Below are 18,039 nucleotides of genomic sequence, written 5' to 3' on the forward strand. Positions count from 1 at the left end.
CTGCTTCAATGGCATCATTAGTCGGGTTCCCACCGAGTACTCCTTATCCCCCAGGAGCCAACCGATCATCCTGGGATGGTCCTCGAAGAGGCAGGGGATGTCCGACTGCCCAGGATGCGGCAGTCATGCACACTCCTTGCGAAACGTGCCCACACGTGTATGATCTTCATGTGGTGGTCGTACCTGAGCTGGATGTTCAGGGAGTGGAACCCCTTCCTGTTGATGGCGGGCACTCCCGGATGGCCTGGTGAGCGCAAGGCATCATGCGTGCCATCTGCTACCCCTTGGACCTGGGGCACCACACAGCTGCTGATGCACATCGGTGGAGGCAGGAACACCCAGGCGAGACAGCAGTCAGAGGTCTGCTGGATCCCAGTAACCAGCTGGGTCCCAGTCAAATGCTGAGCCGAGGCCAACAATGCTAGGATGGCGACCGCAGTGGAGAGCCAGGTGCACAACATGGGCAGCATGAGTGGAGCTGTCCAAGGCGTGGCGCAGTCAGTGATGATCACAGCTGAGCGTCTTGACAGCGTGTCCCAGTGGCTGGGGGTGTGACCCAGTGCTAGGAGGGTCTCAATGAGACGCTCCGGAGCATGTCCCAGTCTCAGGTGGGCATTGCCTGGGCACTCCGGAGCATGTCCCAGTTGCTAGGGGAGGTCTCACAGTACAATGTGGGCACAGCTGAGGAGCTGTGGGGCATGTCCCGTTCTCAGCTGGGCATAGCCAAGGCACTGCAGAGCATGTCCCGGTCACTGGGGGACTTGTCCCAGTCGCAGGTGGGCATTCCAGTGCACTCCAGAGCACGTCCCAGTCATTATGGAGCATCGCCGAGGACATCAACAGTGCTCTGCAGACATTGGGGAGCCGCCAGGGCTGGCAGAGCCAGATGATTCAGGGGCAGCCGGGCCTCAATCCAGTTACCCATCCATCCCGACATGAACCCGAGAGTCCTAAGGGGACCAACCGGGAGGAGGGGGTGCCAACCTGGAGCCACTCTACCGAGTGGTGACAGCGGTCACCAGCTCCCCCGAGACAAACCCCACTGATAGCGGTGCATCTTGGAGTTAGCACCTGGAACTGGATTCTCCAGCCCCAGAGCCCCCAGAGTATGCCCGCCAGGGGCATCGAAGGCAACAAGGTATGGTATCCTAGAGGCACACCTATAGGCAGTGGTAGAACACGAAAGGCTAAGCAGGTCAAGGATCACGACCAGGGGGCAGGGGGTTGGGGATAGGGTAAGTGAGGGTTGGATACATTGTGGGTGGGCGGAGGGGTGAAGGAGGGTCTGGGAGGGATGGGCGGCACCATCGGGGCATTGGGGCAGTTGGGGACACATTTGTTAAATAATAAAAATCATTGACCCGTGGCATTGCGTTAGTATTGCGTACAGTTCTGGTCACCGCATTATAGGAAGGACGTGGAAGCTTTGGAGCGGGTGCAGAGGAGATTTACCAGGATGTTGCCTGGTATGGAGGGAAAATCTTATGAGGAAAGGCTGATGGACTTGAGGTTGTTTTCGTTAGAGAGAAGAAGGTTAAAAGGAGACTTAATAGAGGCATACAAAATGATCAGGGGGTTAGATAGGGTGGACAGTGAGAGCCTTCTCCCGCGGATGGAAATGGCTAGCCCAAGGGGACATAGCTTTAAACTGAGGGGTAATAGATATAGGACAGAGGTCAGAGGTAGGTTCTTTACGCAAAGAGTGGTGAGGCCGTGGAATGCCCTACCTGCAACAGTAGTGAACTCGCCAACATTGAAGGCATTTAAAAGTTTATTGGATAAGCATATGGATGATAATGGCATAGTGTAGGTTAGATGGCTTTTGATTTGGTGCAACATTGTGGGCCGAAGGGCCTGTACTGCGCTGTATCGTTCTATGTTCTATGTTCTATTGACCTCGACCAATTTTTTAAGATATATTTTTATTGGCATTTTCAATTATACACAGTAAAACTTTGCGTCGATATTTACAGCTCGTGCAATTCTTATACAATCCAATATGATGCCTTTGGCACTTTCTTCAGCAATGCATAGGGTGGCACGGTGGCGCAGTGGTTAGCACTGCATTCTCACTGCGCCGAGGACCCGGGTTTGATCCGGCCCTGGGTCACTGTCCGTGTGGAGTTTGTACATTCTCGCCGTGTCTGCGTGGGTCTCACCCCCACAACACAAAAGACGGGGCGAGCAGGTGGATTGGCCACGCTAAATTGTCCCTTAATTGGAAGAAAATAATTTGGAACTCTAAATGCCGTCCGAGAACCAATCCCCGCCCCTGGCATGCCCTGCCCATGCAACGCCAGCTGCAGTGGTGGTCCTTGCTCACCAAACCGCACACCCTGTACCGCAGACATCCGCACGTATTGTTACCTAGACCGGGTACTGGTCCCCTCCCCGGTGCACACACCCACCCCCTGGTCGCCGGAATGTCCCCAGTGCTGGGGCCCAGCCCCTGGGTGTTCGGATGTTGGCCACTGCGTCCGTGGTATTGCCTCTCGCAGTGCTCAGGCACAGTGTCCAGGCACCACAGTCTGCTTGGGATACTAGGCAATAATCCCCACATGCTACATGACATGACTCCCCATGGGGATCCACGTGGGAGGTGTGAAGTGCTCACTTAAAGTTTGCCAATTCCCAATTAGCAAGAGCCTTCAGTCACGTGGCCAAAGTCCTCCGTGGTCAGTGGGAGTTATGGGTGCTGAGTGGGGCAGGTGGGCAGGGGCTGGGGTTGACCCCAGAACAGGACCACACGATGCAGGGGTTGGCATGGCAGACCCGCTGGCGCTGAGTCATCCAGCACCCCAGCCCAGGCCTTGGACAGCCTCCCCCCTGTTGCGTACCCTCTCTCCCCCCCCACCGATGGTCATCCATCCCGACCGAGTCAGGTGCCCCGCGGGCTTCCACAACCCCCAAGCACTGGGGCAGCAACCCAGTGCCTCCAGGCTCTTTGCCCGGGAGCGAAGATGGCTACTTGTCCACAGCAGCCCTTCCACCAGCTTCACGTTTTAAAAAAGGTGTATTGATCGGCACCCACATGACCAGTTGCTGGGGAGGCTGTTAGATCACAGGGTGTGTGTGTGTGTGGGGGGGGGGGGGGCGCATATGGTAGGGGGTTGCTCCTGTTAATTGTATGGAGATTGGGCTTAAGTGGTGATTATTTATTTCTTGCCACGCTTTGACTGGATCCTGATTTCACCAACGGGACAGGGCTGGTTGGATCGCAAACTGATTTAACCTGAGGATCACCATATTACGACTCATTGGGGGGCCATGGACTGTGCCCCATCTGGTTCCCTGTAATTATCATTGAGTATGAACTCCCCCAGTAATTAGGGGTGGGGTTTTCCCTTAACAAGAGGAGGAACCTCACTGTATAAAAACCCCAGACTGCGTGCACGTTGAGGAGCTGTTAATAGTGTTCACTTAAATAAACCTGAGTTCATTTTATCCTACCTTGTGCTCCTGTGTCTCTTTCATCGGATTCTACAGACCATACCTCAGGCGAGGGGCAAGGTTGACAACAACCTCAGCTGGTATAGGAATTGAACCCACACTGCTGGCTTTGCTCTGCATCACAAACCAGCTGTCTAGCCAAGTGAGCTAAACCGGTGTGGTAATACCAGGTATTGCAGTACCTGAGAGGTGGATGCCCATTGGCTAGACCTAGGAGTCTACCATTGGCTAACGCACATAGCTCCGCCCTGAGAGGCGGGGTATAAGAACCAATGCCGTCCCAGAAGCCTTCACTTTCTGTATCGAAGCTGCTGGGTACAGTTCTAGCTGATTAAAGCTGATTAGTATGACTCACCTTGTCTCGAGAGTAATTGATTGTGCATGAATCGGCCCACAGTTTAAAAACATAATCTGATGGACTGACTTTCTCGACGCATTCACTTTTTTTTAAGAAACACAGATCTCGGTCCCCTAAATTTTCTCCCTAAAAAACAAATTCAAATCATCCGGTCTATCCTCATCAAGTCACACTTCGAGCCCTGAAATTATTCACGTCAAAAATGGGGAAAAAACGCCTTCAAATATCCTTGCAATATTCACCATCTTCATGCAATGGTGAACTGCGAACTGACTAATGAGTCACTTTTGTATGCAAGCAAAACACACCATTCAATAATCCCAAAAAGCTAAGTCACCTTACCACAAAGAAAGTGCAAGTAATATATAAAAGTTTCACGAGGTTATCAGGATTGAATTTTTGAAAAATAGCACCGGTCTTATCAAGCAGCTACACTCCATCTCTCAACAAAAACATTTTGTATTATCCTGGTATTGGTGGAATGAATAGAGATTAAGACAGCCACGATGCTGTAGAAAATGGTACTCGGTGGCACTAATTTGATGAATTTATCGTCAAATATATAGTCATAGCCCTCAGTCACCCCTACTTACAGGGTATTTGTACCATTTACAATGGTTCCTATTGTGATATTAAATTCATTGTTTTTAAATCAGACTTTATTGTGCTCATCTATCACTGATGCTCCCTCACATTATCATTACCCTGATAAAATTCCGTGTTCTTCACTCTGATCTTCAATAAGTGGCTACCTCAAGTGATATTCTTTATTCAATTATGTTCTGAGTTAAGCTTAGTGTTCTGCAACGGAAACAGTTTAATCCACCTCAAAACATACCTGGGGAAATTACTACTGGATAAAGGCACATGATCTGATTATAATCTTACTGTGGTGGTTTTATCCATTTGCCTTTGAAGGGGATGAAGCAGATGTGTGAGCGGTCAAATAAATGCAAAGAGTTTTGGTTGGAAAGCTTATCTTAAAGAAAAATAGAGCTTGGTTAATTTAAAGAAAGGTGAATTTGAACAGTTCACTGATGATCAAACTCCTGTCAATGTAAAAGAACACTGAATCAGAAAGGCCTAAGCAACAGAATATGTTCAGTATCCGAATAAATCTTTAAAGGAATAAGATATCAGAGCACCAGACAAATATTTAAGCGCTTCTCCTTACTCAAAGAATTCTCGGGAAATTCATTAGTTCCACATAAGAGGTGTTGGATGCCTCAGTCTACCTCATTGAACTGTCTTATTAACATACTAACATTTACTCCACCATCACCGACTGCACAATGCTTTAGACATCTTCATTGCTGCCGACTTCATGCACCAAGCTCTCTACTGCAACCCCCACCCTAGCAGTGTTGGCCTCCGTGCCACACATTGCCGCCGACATCTCCAGCATCCGTAGCCTCTGGGACTCCTTCAAGCGCTATGGATTTGTGAGAGTGATGCTGACATCTCCCTCTGAATGTCCCGGCTGCACCCTATCATCTCAATCAGCTCCGGGTATCTCTTTACCGCAGGCCCAGCATCAGTCTGGGACCCAGCTGGATCCTGTGATCTAGCAGACCTCTGACTGCTGTCTTAAATGGGGGGCTCCTGCCTTCATCTGACGTGCTTCACCAGCAGTGTGGTGCTTGGAATGATATGCATAAGCAATTCTATATGTTAACATGTCAGACCTCCAACCAGTAGGTGGCAGTAGAGATGTATCACATGATACTGCAGCCTCAAGGAGTCTGGGGTTTAGAAGTAATCGTGGATAGTTGTTTAGTGTTAGCTCTCATATTCTAGTTATTAACAGTTCATAGTTTAGTAGTAATAGTATTGTTTTCTTTCACATGTTATTGTAATTTAATAAATCTTTAGCTAGTCACAAACTAGGCGTTCTCTGGTGCACTGACTTAATCATTGCAACATTCCACTGCAGCAAAATTGATGCCGCACCTGGACGGATTCAGTGACTGTTAAGGGGCTAGCACCGGTGCCACGTGGAACACACTCGATTCCAATGAGAAATGGTGCGGGATTTGCCGGACTCGCGATTGACACTCAGGAGGCTGACAAGCTACAGCCGCATATACGCACTTCACTCCCCACACACACTATCCAGCCAACAAGATGGCATCAAGAAGAGAAGTCCCAACATTCATCGACGCCGAGCTGGAGACCCTCCTGGTTGCCATGGAGGAGAGGCGAGCGACCCTATACCCCGGCCCTGGAAGTAGGCTACCAGCCTGTGCCATATGCCATGCCTGGGTGCAGGTGGCAGGGCCTGTCAGCGCCATGGGCAACACAATCCAGATCAGCCTGCAGTGCAGGAGGTAACTGCACAACCTCCTCAGGGCGGTCAGCGTGAGTAGGCAACACTGTGTCCCTGTCACTAACCCCTGTGCAACAAACTGCAACCCAACCTCACACCCTCACCTGGAGGGCAGCCAAACACCCACCCTGCACCACATGTCAGCACCCATACCGGCCGCAATGGCCGGGTGCCCTGGCCACTGAAGCCACCAGCTACCCAGCCCTGGCATGCATGCAGTGGACTGTCTAACATTGTGCATTTTCTGTTTCCACCTCCCAGGAGAAGGTCGCCCATAACCGCCGGGAGCAGGAAAAGACTGGAGAAGGACCGCCGGACCTGCGGCCCGTCAATGCAGCAGAGCAGAGGGCCCTGAACATGGTCGGCGGGCCCGAGGAAAGGGCAATCGCCGGGGTGAAGATCAGCGTCAGGCGAGGAAGCGAGACTCCACTGAGTTGCGGATTCCCATGGCATGTGTGTGTGTGTCCCCAACACCGCCCCCACAACACTCTCACCCTCAACCCCACCCTCACTCCCACACTGCCCCCACAACACCCTCAACCCCACCTGTCGTGTTGGGTGTTCTGATGCACAAATGATCCAACACAACTGTAGATGGTACAACTCAGTTTTATTGTCTAAACAACTGTAACATTTAACTTCTGGCTTGGGTACGTGCTTCACCAGCTAACCTGTGGACCCAGCCCTATCACGATCTTAGTGAGGCACTCAGCACATGGTCTCTGTCTGAGTGGCACACTGTGAGCTCTGTGCTCTGAGCTATCTCCTGGAAGAATGAGCGGGAACTGTGGTGTTCCGTGTTTTATAGTGTGTGTGCTCTCACTGGTGATTGGCTGCGATGTTGTGTGTGTGTTGGTTGGTCCAACTCCTGTCCATCAGTGTGTGTGTGTGATTGCACCATGATATGCTGATGTGGATATCATGACATCCCCCCCCTTTCACAAAGGATATGTGCCTACATGCTAATAAATAGAAATGTGTACTGAGTGCATCTGAGTATGTGTGTGCAATATTTACAACATGTACATGAGGCTAAACTATATACAGAGGAAGGTGTCAGGTGCAACAGAACAACGAGGTTGTTCCAATAACAGAACAAATGCAATCAACAAACGACGAGAGAAAACTTCTGGAACAATGAACGACAAGAAACGAAATTCGTTAACAGTACTGTAAAACAATTCAGTGAGTCCAATGTGCTAACGGGCTCATAAGTCAAGTCTCTCAGGTGGGTGACAAATTCGGGTTGACCGCCTCAAGGGTGGGTCAGGATCCACCGGCTGAGGAATGGGCCTGGCCACGGGCGAGAGAGGAAGAGGCAGTGTGTCAGGAAGCTTAACAAAGTCGACATCAGGGACAACAGGAGGGCGTGGCACAGTAGCATGACCTCGTAGCGAGCACGGAACCAGACGAAGGGCCCGCCGATTACGGCGGCGGATAGACCCATCAGGCATACGAACCAGGAACGAGCGGGGAGCCACGTGGCGGAGAACCTCGGCGGTTGCCGACCAGCCACCCTCCGGTAGGTGTCTGCGAACGTTGTCTCCAGGCGCCAGGGCAGGAAGATCAGTCGCCCGAGCATCATGTGCCACCTTCTGCTGAGCACGCTGTTGTTGCATCCTTCGCAATACTGGAGCATGGTCGAGGTCAGGAACATGAATGGCCGGCACAGTGGTCCTGAGGGTGCGACCCATCAACAGCTGGGCTGGCGAGAGGCCCGTGGACAGTGGGGCCGAGCGATAGGCCAGCAGGGCTAAACAGAAGTCAGATCCGGCATCAGCAGCCTTGCAGAAGAGCCGCTTCACAATGTGGATGCCCTTTTCCACCTTGCCATTCGACTGAGGATGCAAGGGACTGGACGTCACATGTGTGAAGTTGTATGAAGTGGCAAAGGAAGACCATTCTTGACTCACAAAGTCAGGCCCGTTGTCAGACATGACAGTGAGCGGAATTCCATGGCGAGCAAAGGTTTCTTTGCATGCCCGGATGACAGCTGATGACGTCGTGTCGTGCTGGCGTATGACGCCGGATAACTTGAGAAGTAGTCAATAAGAATAATGTAGTCCCTGCCGAGCGCATGAAAGAGGTCCACGCCCACCATCGCCCAGGGGGACGTGACCAACTCGTGGGCTGAAGGGTCTCAGGGGGTTGCGCCGGCTGAAAACTCTGGCAGGTGGGGCTGTTGAGCACCATGTTGGCGATGTCGTCGCTGATGCCCGGCCAGTACACAGCCTCTCGGGCCCTCCGTCTGCACTTTTCAACTCCGAGATGGCCTTTGTGCAGTTGTTTGAGGACAAGCCGGTGCATGCTGTGTGGGATCACGATCCGGTCCAACTTCAAGAGGACACCATCAATGACGGCCAAGTCGTCCCGGACGTTGTAAAATTGTGGGCACTGCCCCTTGAGCCACCCTTCCGTCATGTGGTGCATCACACATTGTAGAAGGCGGTCAGCCGCAGTCTCACAGCGAATGTGGGCCAGACTTGCATCAGTGGCCGGCAGATTGGCCGATGTGAAGGCTACTTGTGCGTCGACCTGACAAGTGAACCCCTCCGAGTCGGACGGTGTGTTGACCGCCCTGGACAGAGCATCTGCGATGATGAGATCCTTCCCCGGTGTGTAGACAAGTTGGAAGTCGTATCTCCGGAGCTTGAGCAGAATGCGCTGGAGGCGAGGGGTCATGTCGTTGAGGTCCTTCTGAATGATGCTGACCAGGGGGCGATGATCAGTCTCCACAGTAAACTGCAGAAGACCATATACATAGTCGTGAAACTTGTTGATGCCGGTCAACAAGCGTGGCACTCCTTCTCAATCTGCGCATAGCGCTGTCTGTGGGGGTCAAGGCCCACGACGCATAGGCAACCGGAGCCCATGATACGGTGTCGTCCCGTTGCAGGAGTACCGCCCCAATGCCAGACTGGCTGGTGTCAGTTGAGATCTTTGTTTCCTGTGTGGTATCGAAAAACGCCAGCACCGGGGCGGTGGTGAGCTTGACCTTGAGCTCCTCCCATTCACTCTGGTGTGCAGGCAGCCTCTGGAACTCCGTGGTCTTCTTGACCAGGTGGCGAAGAGCAGTCGTGTGTGAAGCAAGGTTAGGAATGAACTTCCCCAGGAAGTTGACCATCACGAGAAAGCGCACACTGCCTTCTTGTCTGACGGCTGCTGCATGTCTGCGATGGCTGCCACTTTGTCGGCATCCGGCCCCACACCCGACCGGGAGATGTGGTCCCCCAAAAGCTTTAGGTCAGTCTGGCCAAAATAGCACTTGGTTCGGTTAAGGCGCAGGCCCTGATCCCGTATCCGTGCAAAGACACCCTGGAGATGACTGATGTGCTCCTGTGGTGTGGTGGACCAGATGATAACATCGTCTACGTAGACGCGTACCCCTTTGATGCCCTCCATCATCTGTTCCATGATGCGATGGAACACATCGGAGGCCGAAATGATGCCGAATGGCATCCTATTGTAACAGTATCTGCCAAATGGAGTGTTGAAAGTGCACAGCTTCCTGCTGGACTGATCCAATTGAATCTGCCAAAAGCCCTTTGAGGCATCAAGCTTGGTGAGTATTTTTGCCCGAGCCATTTCGCTCGTGATTTCCTCTCGTTTGGGTATGGTGTAGTGTTCCCTCATAATGTTGTGATTCAAATCTTTTGGGCCGATACAGATCGCCGGAGGGCTTCTTGACGCACACCATGGAGCTGACCCATTGCGCTGGCTCTGTGACCCGGGAAAGCACTCCTTGGTCCTGCAGGTACTGCAGCTGCTGCTTGAGGCGGTCCTTGAGTGGTGCTGGGACCCTACGAGGTGCGTGAATGACCGGGGTGGCGTCCGGTTTGAGCCGTATTTTATACGTGTAGGGAAGTGTGCCCATGCCCTCAAAAACCTCCTGGTTGTGCGCGAGGAGTGAGTGAAGCTGCGCCCTAAAGTCTGCATCCGGGAAATCGGACCTACCTTCTGGAGACAGAGTGTGCACCCGCTGAACGAGGTGGAGGATCTTGCACGCATGTGCGCCTAACAGAGAGTTCTTCGAGGATCCTACGATTTCAAATGATAATGTGGCTTTGTGTGAGTTGTGTGTAACCTCAAGCTGGCAGGACCCCATGGCCGGGATGACGTTTCATTGTAGTCAACCAGCTGACAGTGGGATGGCAGAATCGGTGGTTTAACCTTCAGGGTCTGGAAGGCTGACCATGCGAGGAGATTGGCGGAGGCACCAGTGTCCAGGCGAAATGTGATCTGGGATCGGTTGACCGTTAGGGTGGCACACCACTCATCGCCCGGATCAATGCTGTGCACTGGCAGCGGCTGGTGGTTCCGACTTGGGGACATCCGGTTCTTGTGGATTACCGCAACACGGAAGGGCTCCCTGTCTTTGGTATCGCTGGTCTGCATACTATCTGGATATGACTCAGTGTAGGGGGGGGCTGAATCGCCCGCACGTCCCTGCGAGGCTGGCAGAATTGTTGGGAGTTGGCAGGTTGAGCTCCTCGACAGCAGGCAGCATAGTAGCCCATCCTGCCACATCGTAGGCATTGTCGCGCTTTGGCCGGATATTGCCGCTTTAAGTGGACGGAGCCACAGTTGCTGCACGTCGTGACTTCATGGCGTTCATTGCGCCATCGCGCATGCGTGGTGCGGTCCTGCATAGAGCGCGCCTTCGCATCACTTTCCTCTGCGTTAACGTCCCCTCTTTTGGCGCGTATAAGCGCGGGAAGCCTTGGAAAGCGCACAAAATGGCCGCCCTCGTCCAGGCCATGGACCGGGAGGTTCTCGATCGACTGGACACGCTCCGCCTCGTGGGGCCCGTGCCGTGCTGTTTCGGCTGCCTGGATTTGGGAGTACCGGCTGGTCGCATTCTCATGGAGGACGCAGGTCTCGATGGCAGTCGCTAGGGTGAGTCGCTTTATTTTAAGGAGTTGCTGGCGTAGGGTGTCCGAGATGACCCCAAAAACTATCTGATCCCGTATCATGGAGTCGGAGGTGGCCCCATAGCCGCAGGACTGATGGAGAATTCGGAGGTGTGTTAAGTAAGATTGGAAAGACTGTTGGAATAGGTACCTCTAGAAGCTCTCATTGACTTCCACGCTGAAGTGTTCATCGAACTTCAGAAGCACCGTCTTATATTTTGTTTTGTCCTCGCCTTCTGCGAATGCCAGGGAGTTATAGATGTGGATGGTCTGTTGCCCCGCCGTGGAGAGGAGGAGGGCGATCTTCCTGGTGTCTGTGCATTCTCCCTGTCTGTGGCTTTGAGGAAGAGCTGGAAACGCTGTTTAAACAGCTTCCAGTTTACTCCGAGATTGCCAGCGATTCAGAGTGGCTGCGGCGGGCTGATGTTTTCTATGGAGCAGGTTGGCGGATTTCTGAAAGGGTGCAGGTAGGTCTCACAGTCGCTGGTTTGCATCCACTACTGGTATCATGTCATGGTGGGTGTTCTGATGCACAAATGATCCAACACGGCTGTAGATGGTACAACTTTGTTTTATTGTCTAATCAACGGTAACAATTAACTACTGGCTTGGGTACGTGCTTCACCAGCTAACCTGTGGGCCCAGCCCTATCACTATCTTAGTGAAGCAATCAGCACATACATGGTCTATGTCTGAGTGGCGCGCTGTGAGTTCTGTGCCCTGAGCTGTTTCCTGGTAGAATGAGCGGGAACTGTGGTGTTCCCTGTTTTATAGTGCGTGAGCTCTCACTGGTGATTGGCTACGATGTTATGTGTGTGCTGGTTGGTCCAACTGCCTGTCCATCAGTGTGTGTGTGATTGCACCATGATATGCTGATCTGGATAACATGACATCCCCTGATGTCCTGCCCATCCTCGCCCTGCCCCCAATTCCTCCTCGTCGGAAGAGCCTGGCCTTCATCCTCCTCCTCCAGCACGCCACCCCTCTGCTGCACAATGCTGTGGAGGATGCAGCAGGCTGCCGCAATACGGGCGGCCATATCAGCATCATACTGGAGGGTCCCTCCAGAGCGGTACAGACACCTGAACCGCATCTACAGGATGCTGAAACACCGCTCGATCACGCTCCTGGTCGCTGCATGGATGTATTTGCAGTGGGTCTCTGCATCGGTCTGTGGCCTCCGGTTGGCGCCATCAGCCGCGATCGCAGTGGATAACCCCTGTCACCCAGGAGCCAACCCCCCAGCCGGGGGGGCCATCTCAAACCTGTCAGGAATCGTTGAGTGTGCCAGGATGAAGGTGTCTTGCACACTGCCCGGGTGTCGGGCACAGACGTGCATGATGCTCAGCTGATGGTCACCGGTTGGCACTGTGGACTCTGCCCCCTCATGTTCCCACCCCAATCCCGCACCGCTGGCCGCTTCGGTGCCAGGCACCGTAGGGGGCCTTTGGCCCTGGAGCCCATCCCTGCTGACAGAGGTACCGTCAGCTGGCACTGCCCTTTCCAGCAGTACACTCCGCGGGGCTACAGTGGGTGTTGCCCTGGGTGGGCCACCTCATGCCTCGCCAGTGGGTGGTGGAGGGTATGGCGGAGGATGGGGTATGGTGGTGCGGGCACCCATACAGCCGGTGTCACTCTGCAGAACGAGGGGCCAGGTTGGGTGGTCAGTGTGGTGTGCAACAAGATGGCTACTTTGCAGGTGGTGGTAATGGCGATCCATGCCTGGACATCACCCTAGTCCTGTGGGGGGGTCACCCTGGCCAAACGGCCCATTCCCCCTTCACATCTTTGTGTCATGGCCAGACTGACAGTTCTTGTAAGGAGTATCCATGTTTCTATTTAGTATTGTCTTATTTTTCTTGGTTTTCTGGAGTTCTGTCTAACTACTGTATCTCTAGCTTGATGGCATATTAATACAATTTTTAGAGCATTTTAATTACTGATGAGGACTAGAAAACATTACACAATTCTCTTGATAGCCAGACCAGTTGATGTAGTAGGAGGTAGACAATCCTTTATGCTTTGTTCTTGAAAGGGGCAACTGAAAAAAACAACTTGACGGTGTTTCGGGTGAGTATTGATCCCTGGGTTGCTGGTTCAGTATCACACTATCTTCGCTGTCATTCTGGAAAACCTAAAGAAAAGCATTGAATCATTAATGTAACATCCGTTTCAACCATTCAGCCCCCTTTTCTTTAAACTGATGGTGAACTCCAGTGAAATCAAATGTAAACATGAGATTTTCTAAACATGTTAATCTAGAAACAGCTGTAGATTTGCAGGGTATTCCTATTGAACAGATGAATATTCTAGGTTGGTTCTATAACTGGGTAACAAATGGCAAATTAAACTGAAGATTGATAAAGCTAATTTGTCACATTGCGCAAACGGAAAAATAAATTATGTGTTGTACATATACAGCGGAAACTAGCAGAGGGCAACCGGGAAATAAACCTGGTCGCTCCCTTTCATTGTTCAGGCAATATGGTTGATATACCCAGGGAATCTAAAAGAGTTTCTGCATCACTCAAACCAAATCCGCAGTGCTCCCCTCCAATGTGTTCACCATGCCATAAAAATCATGTTGGGTCTTTTGAAAAGAAAGATTGATTCATGTTTTGAGAAGGAAAAGCTTTCATTACAGCCACTGAAGGCTCACGCAAATGGAAATGTTCCCATCTTCCAGAACATATTACCAGTATCCTCTTTATTTTCTTTCAGTGGTTTGGCACAGAGAATTAAAGATTTTGAGATCTCAGCAGATGGGGAGTCGGGAGGGGATTCTGCAATCCCAAAGTAAAACCATTAAATCAAGGAAAACAATGATGTGGATGAGGATTGTGCTGCAAACTGTAATGTTCAGCTTCAATACTCCTTGAAATCTGCAAAGCTTGTCAAAGTCAAAGCATCATAATAGCCCTAGAGTTTTTTTTAAACTTTTTTACTCAATCCCACAGTGGGTTATATAACATTTGCATTTTGCTTCTGGGACCTAGGCTAAAATCTAGCTAAAACAGCTGCGAAGAAAATCTCCATTTCTCAATGGCCATTAAGGGATTTAATACCAGTTTCATCAACACAATCCCCAACAGAGATGAGCTTGCTGCACAAAACTAATCTCGCTACCCACAATTTACTACTAAGACAGAAATGAAATCATGCTTTCCCTATGAACAATGCAGCTGAACAATAAACTGAGGCGATCTGTCAACCATAATGTCTTGTGTCAAATTTACAAATGTTCAGAGAAGCTTCTGATTTATCATGTGATGATAGAAATTATTTTAAGTAGTTGGCAGCTGACACAATCTATGGGAGCATTTCCCTTCGGTCCTCTTCTTTTTTTTGCTTCATTATCTATACATTTGTAGTCTCAACACACTGCTGTGTTATTCTGCGCAGTCATAAGTCCTGAATTTCCTGGACGATGCACAACCTATTGCTTCCACTTAAGTGTCTTCTACATAGAACTTTTGGGAATAACAGTAGCTTCCGACAGTGAGAAGGAACACTTTTGCTAATTGCCAAATGTGGACAGTGATTTCCAGATGTTGCTTTCTGTGTCAAGGAAGGAAACAAATAGACAGATTTTAAGTTGCACAAGAGGAAATATATGGCTGGATTCCCTGGTCTCCCAACCGCATGTTTCTTGGCCGCGTGCCGTTCGGTGGCAGTGGGATTCTATCTTCCTGTTGCTTGTCAATGGGTTTTCCCATTGTAACCACCTCACGCAACCAGGAAGCCTGCGGATGGGGGTGCACTGCCAGTGAGGAAGTGAATCCTGACGACCGGAGAATTCCGGACACTGCTTTGTTATTGATAACTCTCACACAGGATGTGAAATTGATCTTGTGATCCACTGTTCTACATATTGGGCTTTATTCAGTGACACATGACACACTTACTCAGGAAAAGGACCAAAATAATGGAAAGCAATGGCCGGATGGACTTTTCTTGGTTCATTCTATCTTAATGTTTGTTTTGGGTGCAATGTTTTCACCATGGAGGCATTATTTAGACTCTGACCGACAAGTTGAGCTAAACGTCTGAAGAAAATGCATTAAATTATTCCCTGATCTTCAAAGCAATTGAGCAAAATTTAAGGTATCAACTTAGCACAAAATTAATGTAAGCAAAATGGAGCAGTTCTTGCCAAATCGGTGAGCGGCGCTTCATTATTGTACTGATATGATTCTAACGACACCCTCCTCCTTTAAGCAGCAAGGCTTACTGTGATCTATCCAAGCATGCATGTTGCTTGCAGACAAGATTTAATTTTTTCTACTCGTTGGCCAGTTCATGTAGATGCTGAAAGTGAAGAGTTGCATTTTTTTCCTGAGCTGTGTGAAACGGTTATTGGAGAAGCAATCTCAATTGTTCATGTGTTGGGGGCATTTGCAAGACATTATTGGAACATCTATTTTGGTTAAATCCCTGGGGCCCAAGAGTTGAGCGTGAATGTACATATGTGGATCAGTTCTGCTGAACATGGTGATCTATGACCAAGGATTCGGGAGAGCATTAATTATACTAGGAAAAAGGTTGAAATAAAAAATGAAACGTATATAGAAACTGCAAGATTTTCTACATTCCATTGAATGTTTGTTTTTAGATCTATTCCACCAGCAGCTTCAACTTTTGCTGACTGGTATAGCAAATAATTCTTATACTTGCCCAACTGTTGTTAATATGCAGGACATAGCACGTGCTGGAGAGGACTTTTGGTGCTGTGCTATATTGAATGGTTGTGAATGCAAAACATGAGCAGAGTATTTTTTTCCCTCCACTTGCATCAGACATTGCTGGGTGGTTAATGTATGCTGGTAGAATTTCAATTTAAAAAAACATTTGATTCAGCCACTGAATCCTGTCCCATCTTGTGGCAGCGTCCTGAAATGACTGTTACACCAAATCCAACACTGCTGGTTCCCTGAAAATTCCAGGAGGCGTGTTACATTCTTTCTGAGACAGAACTTCCCAAGTAGCAAATACATGATAATAGTCATCTCCGTGGTTTCAACAGGCAGAGTGACAATTGACAATCATCCTGTTCATGTTGTAGGGCTGGAAGTGACACTTATTGTCCCTCTGTAGCCTTGCTCTAATTTGTAGAAAAAGGTAGACCATTACAGTTCTCATTATGTGGAAATAATTTAAGATCGAGCAGGAAATAAAAAAACAAGAGCATTTCCATGCAGAAAATAACAGTATCTAGAACATTGTGTTTTGAGAGAAGTGTAAATGATTCTGAAATATGGCTCACTGTCATATGCTCACTGAGGTCTATATAACACAAAATAGATATGGAAATGTGTTACAGGCAGGTAAATTTTGTGATTCTAATAGCAGATCCTCTCAAGACCACTTTGTTGTACTGCCTCAGAACTACAATTCTATTACCAACATGCAATATACTTCCAATAGCTCTCCAACCTATATTTGTTCTAATCTAATTGTGTACATTATATGTATCTGGAGCATCTAATTTATTGAGGCAGTAGTGCTATTACACAGAATATTGTTCATATGCAGTCATAAACTCCTTTTATTCCAAACATATACAAATGTTACAACCAGCCGTTGAAATAGAAAGTTATTATTATTATTCAGGGACATTGTAGGTATTTAAGTAAGATATTAATCTGGCCATAATCCACGGTGTTTCATTGACATTCTCATCCATCTTTACCTTTGGGTATTTCCTTCTTCAAATTGCTATATTAAGCCATAAACATTGGGCATGTGTATTGCGTTCTTGTCAAAAAGTAATAATTCTGAAACAGATAATTCATAAAACTTCTGTACCCATGGTAGTCTAACAACATTAGTTACACTCTGCACATAGAAAACAGTCTCAGATCGCCCAACATTTAGGGGTAATATGGATGCCTACGGGTTGTTCAAGGTATGTGCACAGCAGCCAAAGCACAATAGATCTAACTACAGCTTATGAATCTGTAACCAAAGAGACTAGTCACTTTAATTGGATATTGGAAATGAAAGTCATCAATTCATAAGTGAAGGCAAAGCCTCCAAGGTTAGTTCAAATCAAGTTTTCACACTCTGTGTTGTAAACTGGATTCAAAGCAGATGTTTTAATAAAACCTGAGTTGACTGCACAGTGCACCTTACTGAAAGTCAGCATGGTAGTACAGTAGTTAGCACTGCTGCCTCACAGTGCCAGGGACCTGGGTTTGATTCCCACCTCGGGTGACTGTGTGGAGTTTGCCCATTCTCCCCGTTTCTGCATGGGTTTGCTCCAGTTGCTCCAGTTTCCTCCCACAGTCCAAAGATAAGTCGAGTGGCCATGCTAAAATTGCTCCTAAGTGTCCAAACGTTGGGTGGAGTTACGTGGACAAGGTGAAGGATTGGTCCTAGCCAGAGTGGTCTTTCGAAGGATTGGTGCAGACTTGATGGGCCAAATGGCCTCCTTCTGCACTGGAGGGATTCTATGATTCTATGAAGTCTAATTTTCCCCATAGTCTGCTTATTTTATAGTTAATTTTATTTGTTTTCACACTAACAAGACCCACTTAAATGGCACACAGAATTTAAATATTAATTCATCAGGACATTATGATTTGTAACGAAACATTATACCTAACGAAACATTATACCTAAGGAATGCCGAGCACCCGATTCAGCCATAGCTGGATTCTAGAAAATATAACCGTGGTGAATGAGTGGCAGGAATGTGACAGAGGGGATCTGAAGTCAAACGGTGGCAATGAATGGCTGATAATAGGGTGCCAGTGATCTTACTAGGAGCAGAATTCATCCGCGCTAAATTCTGAGACTTCCACAGTTCTTCCCTGAAGGGGCAGTGAGTGATTGAGAGAAACCCCATGGAGTTCCTCACTACAAAAATCTTTGGCTTAATTTCACAACCTCCATTTACTGTCATTTTCTGTTCACATGGTCCTTACACAGTAGGAAAGGCTGTACTCTGTTCCAAATATCTATTGCCATTGCTGGACTGAGATCTACAGGATGTA

This window comes from Scyliorhinus torazame, chromosome 18 (assembly GCF_047496885.1).
Source record: "Scyliorhinus torazame isolate Kashiwa2021f chromosome 18, sScyTor2.1, whole genome shotgun sequence".
NCBI lineage: Eukaryota > Metazoa > Chordata > Chondrichthyes > Carcharhiniformes > Scyliorhinidae > Scyliorhinus > Scyliorhinus torazame.